The sequence below is a fragment of the Rattus norvegicus genome, chromosome 4 (assembly GCF_036323735.1).
Source record: "Rattus norvegicus strain BN/NHsdMcwi chromosome 4, GRCr8, whole genome shotgun sequence".
NCBI classification, from domain to species: Eukaryota; Metazoa; Chordata; class Mammalia; order Rodentia; family Muridae; genus Rattus; species Rattus norvegicus.
The window spans coordinates 150458140-150464122 of NC_086022.1; the positions used below are offsets into that span (position 1 = coordinate 150458140).

At 47.8% G+C, this 5983-nt stretch overlaps 1 pseudogene; it reads right to left on the minus strand.

The window, feature by feature from the left end:
• Positions 1-1861: 1861 nt before the first annotated feature.
• LOC120102730 (small nucleolar RNA SNORA17) lies at positions 1862-1966 on the minus strand (annotated as a pseudogene).
• Positions 1967-5983: the final 4017 nt, after the last annotated feature.

The window sequence follows — 5983 nt, forward strand, 5'->3', positions numbered from 1 at the left end:
AAAAAGAAAAGACTCCTCATTGTGGAAGTTGAAGTGTGTCACAATGTGTCACACAGCAAACCCTTCTGTCCACACTGATTGCAAATGTTCACTGCAATGATTCATGGGTCTGGTATGAGGCCTCTGGCTTCTGCTACTCTAGCAATACTGGACCCTTACCGGGACTCCTCTCAGATGTCCTGTTGTTACTCTGTGTCATGGAGATCCTGTAGCTTTGGCTCTGTAGGATCAGCTCCTTCACGCACCCCAGCAGTTCATCAATGGGGTAGATGTTGGAATGGGCCAATACAAAGCCCTGGATCCGGGCCAGGGCAGTATCTGAGAAACCCTCTGGCTCTCCTGCTCCCACACCCTCAGGGCTACCTCATCCCCGTCCCTGCCACCAGAGTCACCTGGCTGCCCAGAGGAGGTGCAGGGCCCACTCTCTCAAGTGCTGCAACTGCTGAGGGCCAAGGACTGCTCTCCAGCTCTCATAAGCCCAGGACTAGGTCTCTTGCCTGCCATAGGTGGTGAACACTAGGGGGGAGGAGGGTACCTCTCCCTCATCTACTCCAGCACATGGGAGATAAGTGGTAAGGCCAGCTCTTCCATGCTCACCTTGGGCTGGTTTACCCGAAACTCCTGAATGTGTGGCGCCCACTCTCCCAAGTACTGCAGCTAGCTAGGGGTAGGAAGAGTTCCCCTGCTCTCATATCCCCTGAGCCAGCTCTCCCACAATGCTCAAGTGAAGGATATGGTCAGTCCTGCACAGCTCTGAGACATCAACATGTCCCTAGTAACAGCCTAGACGAGACGAGAGGAGACTAGACTAAACTAGACTAGACTAGTCTAGATGAGACTAGACTAGACTGCTTGACCTTCAGCGATTACAGATCCCTGCAGGTTGACAGACCCAAATATACCCCTGGTGGCAGCACAGGCCAGGACCCCACTGTGGTCCCAGCTGCATCACCGAATGCTCACATGAGGCTGCTCCTCAGTATCCTTCAGTCTCCAGTTCTGCCTCTTCACTGTGTCCACGCCCTTCTCTTTCTCTTTCTCCTCCATCTCTCCACACGTGCTCGCTCTTCTTAGAAGTACTTAGGGTCTCTGAGTGTCTGGGGTCATCTCAGGAGTGAGTGGTCTCAGGAGTGCTATGTGTGTTATGGTAGGCAGGGGTTCCCTCAGGCATGGTCTGCCCAAACCCAGGCTGGTGTGGTTCTGAACTGATGGTTACCTCAGGCTAGCTCCCTGACTGGACCCCCTGGCACTGATCTGGTAGTCATTTTAAGATCACTCCTAGTAAGGGCACCAGTGGAAGGGGAAGCCCTTGGTCCTGCCAAGACTGAACCCTGAGTGAACGGGATTGTTCAGGGGAGGGCGGTAATGGGGGGAGGATGGGGAGGGGAACACCCATTTAGAAGGGGAGGGGAAGGAGTTAGGGGGATGTTGGCCTGGAAACCAGGAAAGGGAATAACAATTGAAATGTAAATAAGAAATACCCAATTTAATAAAGATGGAGAAAAAAAAAGAGATGTAATCCGGTATCTTATGAAGGAGTAATTACTGTGAAGAGAAATCATAACCATGCAACATTCTTTTTTGACATGGTAAGATTTTATTTGGCCAGCTGGGTGGGTGTCAAATAACATCATTTGTTTTATTTTTTATTATAAATAAACACAAGGTATGGTTGTTGAAAAAAAAAAAGATCACTCCTTGCCCCACTTGCCTCAGTGTCCCCTTTTGAAGGTTGTCTGTCTAGGGCCCATTCCCACCAGGGGCCCACAGTCTCAGGCAGGGTTCTTCTAGTCTCTGGCTTGCTCCCTGTCCTGGGAGCCCATCTGGGCCTGCCTGGGACCAGACTGGTGGTTGTCTCAGGTTTGATTTTTTTCAGACATTCGGATGTTCATAAGTCAGAACACTGAGCATAGATATAGCCTCTCCTCTCTGCCACCTACTGACGACACGCATGTGACACAGCAGTCGCCCCTGAGTTATTTTTAACTTATGTGTATGTGTGTTCCCGCCTGAGTTTACATGCACCACATGTATGCAGGTGCATGGGAAGGTCAGAGGGTGTCAGACCCTCAGAAGCAGAGTTGCAGGTGTTTGTAAGCCACCATGTGGGTGCTAGGAATTAAAACCAGGTCTTCTGCAAGAGCAATAAGTATAACATAACTGCTGAGCCATCTCTCCAGCCTCTTAATGTGGGTTCTAGGATCAAATCCCTGTGTGTGTGTGTGTGTGTGTGTGTGTGTGTGTGTGTGTGTGTGTGTGTGTAGTTCTTTACTTACAGATTGAGCCTTCTCTGTAGCCCTTGATTTTGGATTTTAGACTGAGTCTTATTCTGTAGTCTAGGATGCCTTGGAAGTCACTACGTAGCCCCAGTTGGCCTTGAACGAACATCAACTCTCTTGCCTCAGGAGCCACCATGATCATCTTCTTCTATGACAGAGTCTCACTATGAAGCCCAGGCTAGCCTTGAGCTTACAGTGTTCCCCTGCCTCGTCTCCATGGTAAGAATACATAGATTTTTGAAAAGAGGCTTTGTCTCGCAAACAGAAGGGATCCGGTGTCACAATCTCAAGCTGTTTGAGTGACACTGTGGACTGGATACAGGTGGAGACAGACAGAGGACCAGATAGAAGACATGGAGATGGAGAGTAGCATGCTCTTTCAAACCATTCACCCTGAGGGTGTCCCAGAGAATCCTTGGCTGACCTTTGAAGTGGCCTAAAGACTTCTCTCTGCTATAATCTTCTTAAGAGGCAGGGAGGATAAACTGGACAATTTTTAGCTACTCCAACTCCCTGGTAGTAGCAGACATTCCATCTGTCGATTATTCATCCATCAAACCTTTATTCCCCAGGCTCTGCAGTGCTCAGTTCTGAGACAGAAGCAGGCTAATACTGACTGGCTGCTTGCTATGCTCTAGACTAGACCCACCATTCAGTGAAAACAGACCGAACTTAGCGATGTAGAGGGAGGGGAAGAGGTTATCCACCTCAACTCCAAGGAACATTTACTAACATCTGGAGACATTTTTCATTGTCATAGCTATGGCCAGGAGATTGCTATAGCATGTGACTGACAGCAAGCGGGAATGCTGGGAAACCCATAGCCAAGCCCCGAACAGCATGTGCTCAGAGTGCCTGGGACAGCTTATGCTGTGGTAAGGGGAGATAGGAAAGAGAGTTCTCAAATCTGATCCTCAGGCCCACACCTCTAAGTGCCAGGATTACCCACATTTTGGGTTTTGTGGGGGTTTTTTGTTTGTTTGTTTTGTCCTCAGGTGGGGAGAGTTGGGAGGGAGAAAGTGGGAGATGTCAACGCTTGCCACCTAAGGTGCGTGTGGCTGTCTGCCGTGTTAGGGAAACTGTGAGTTAAAGGTGAGTGTCAGAGGTGTCTGTGTCTCCAGGCATGGGTCTGCCTCAGGATCCCTCTTGTGCCAGTGCAGCCAAGGCTGAGTGTGGCTTTGTTCAATTATGATCCTGATCTTGGAGATCTGTCTTCAAGTCTAACATCTTCTTCCCATAGCCTGAAAAGGGTGGCTAGAGAGATCTTTCTAAGGCCATCTTGGTATGCCGTCCTCTCTCTACCCACTGATAAACTCTGTAGGCTACACTGTCTCACGATTTCACCACTTTCCAGTGGTACGACCAAGGGGACCAAGCATTCAACACTCAGCCTTGGGGAACAGCAACATCTGAACTGGGTCCTTTCAGGAACTGGGGCAAACAGCAGCCATTGTTCTCCTGGGCTTGACCTTTCTCCCAGTGCCAGCTGACTTGCATGGTCTCAGAGTGCACTCAGTGCCTTTGGCTTGTGTGCACATGATAGCAGAAGTTTGACGACCAGGGTCCAGGACTGCCAAGGACCCAAGTCCCTCATTTTCAGGTTGTCTACCCAGATCAGGGTTCCAAGCTTTATTTTTAGACCCCACTTTGGACTGGAGCTCCTGGAATCCACAGCTTGAGATGGAAACAGAGTGCAGCTCTGGTGGGACACAGGAGCCGAGAGCCATCAAGGCCAATGCTGGGCTGGGCTGGGAGGCAGCACAGCACACAGACCCTCAGCAGAGCTGGGAGACCTGGGGGCAGAAAGGGTTGACCTTGTCTCCCTCAGACACGACCAGGCTGCCAAGGACCAAAATGACTGTGTCCCTGGTCTTACTCTGGCTCTCTCCAACTCTGGGCTCCCTTCCACTCCCAGCTCCAGCTTTACCTGTGACATTCCCAGGCCCAGAGGTCGTCAACCTGTAGGCCATGTCCAGCTTTTATGGCCCCCAAGAATTTGAGATTAAAAAAAATACAAAGTAAAATTATATAGATTTTACCTTTTTAATCTCGTTTTGAGAACTGGGCATTTGAACCCAGGATCTCTTGCATACTGGTCAACTACTAAGCTGTACTTTTAACCCCCTAAAACACTTTGTTTTGCTTTGTTGAGGTAGGGTCTTGCTCTATAGCCCTGGCTGGCCCAGAACTCACAGAGCTGTGCCTGCCTCTGCCCACTAAGTGCTAAGATTATAGGTTTCTCTCATACCTTGTGCCCCCCCCCATTTTTTCTTCTTAAATTTTAAAAGTTTTGGCTTTTGTATGGGCTTGTGAGTATGTTCGTGTGTGTGCACAGTTACACATAATGATCTGAAGTAAATCACTTTATTTTAGGGACAGAGTCTCTTACTAAGACTGGGACTGGCCGGTTACCTAACTGACCAGTAAGTCCCTGTTTTTTATTCCCCAGCCCCAAATTCTGGATCCTCATGGTTACCTGGCAAGCACTTTACTGACTAGGCTACCTCCTCAGACTCTGAAGTTTATTTATTTGTGTTTTTATTTGATTGTTTTTATAATTTTGGCATTTTGAAATAGGTTCTTACTGTATAGCCCAGGTTAGCCTCAAGCTAGTGACTTCCTCCCTCATCCTCCTGAGTGCTGACTACAGGCCTGTTCCCACAACTGGCCTCTTACGAACATTCCTGTTGTGAATGCAGGTATCCAAATAGCTCTTAAAGTAGTGTTTGCATATATTCCCAGAAGTGAAGCTTCTGGGCCATATGGTAATCCTATCTTAAATTCTTACTTTATTTCTTTTTAGATTTTTTAATAAAGATTAAAAGAAATTAGGGCCAGGCTTACCTACCTGAGGTTGACCCCCCTCCATCCCAGCACTCAAGACACAGAGGCAGATGGATCTCTGCGAGTTCCAGGCCAGCCTGGTCTACATAGTAAGATCCTGGCCTGGCAGGGGGCTGTATTCTCCTTGAGCTGAAAATACTAAATTCCCCATCCAAGTTATTTTTTTAACATAGGATCTTATTAACTTAGAGAGTTCTTGAACTCCCTATGTAGCTGAGGCTGACCTTAAACTCCTGAGCCTTTTCTGCCTCCACTTCCAAAGTGTTAGGATTACCAGTATGCCAAACCATGCTCAGTTTGCTTGGTGCTGGGAAATCCAGAGCTTTGTGAACGCAAGGCAAGTGTTCTAATTAAACCAGACCTCTAGTGTGTACACACACACACACACACACACACACACACACACACACATACACACACACACTTTTTTTTACAAGAATGTTCAATACTCTCTTCTTTGCATTGTCACTTGTGCAAACAAAGTCTGAATTTTCTGCGAGCCCCTATTCCTGTTTATATTCTATGCAATTGAATCCTAGGTGGATTCAAAGAAGCCCCCAAAGGTGTTCTCATGCTCAAGAGACCTAAAGGAATGTTAAGGATATAGCTCAGCTAGTAACACGTTCACTTACCAGGCATGAGGCACAGGGTTCAAGGCACACCTATGATCCCAGCATTCAGGAGATAGAGGCAGGAGGATCAGGAATTCAACATTAGTCTCGATTACATAGAGAGTTTGAGGCCAACATGGGCTATGAGAGCCTGTATTTAAAAAGTCCTTAAAAAAAAAAAGAAAAGAAAAGAAGAAAGAGAGGCGAGGAGAAGAAAGAAAAAAAACCTAAAGGATATTGAGTTGACTC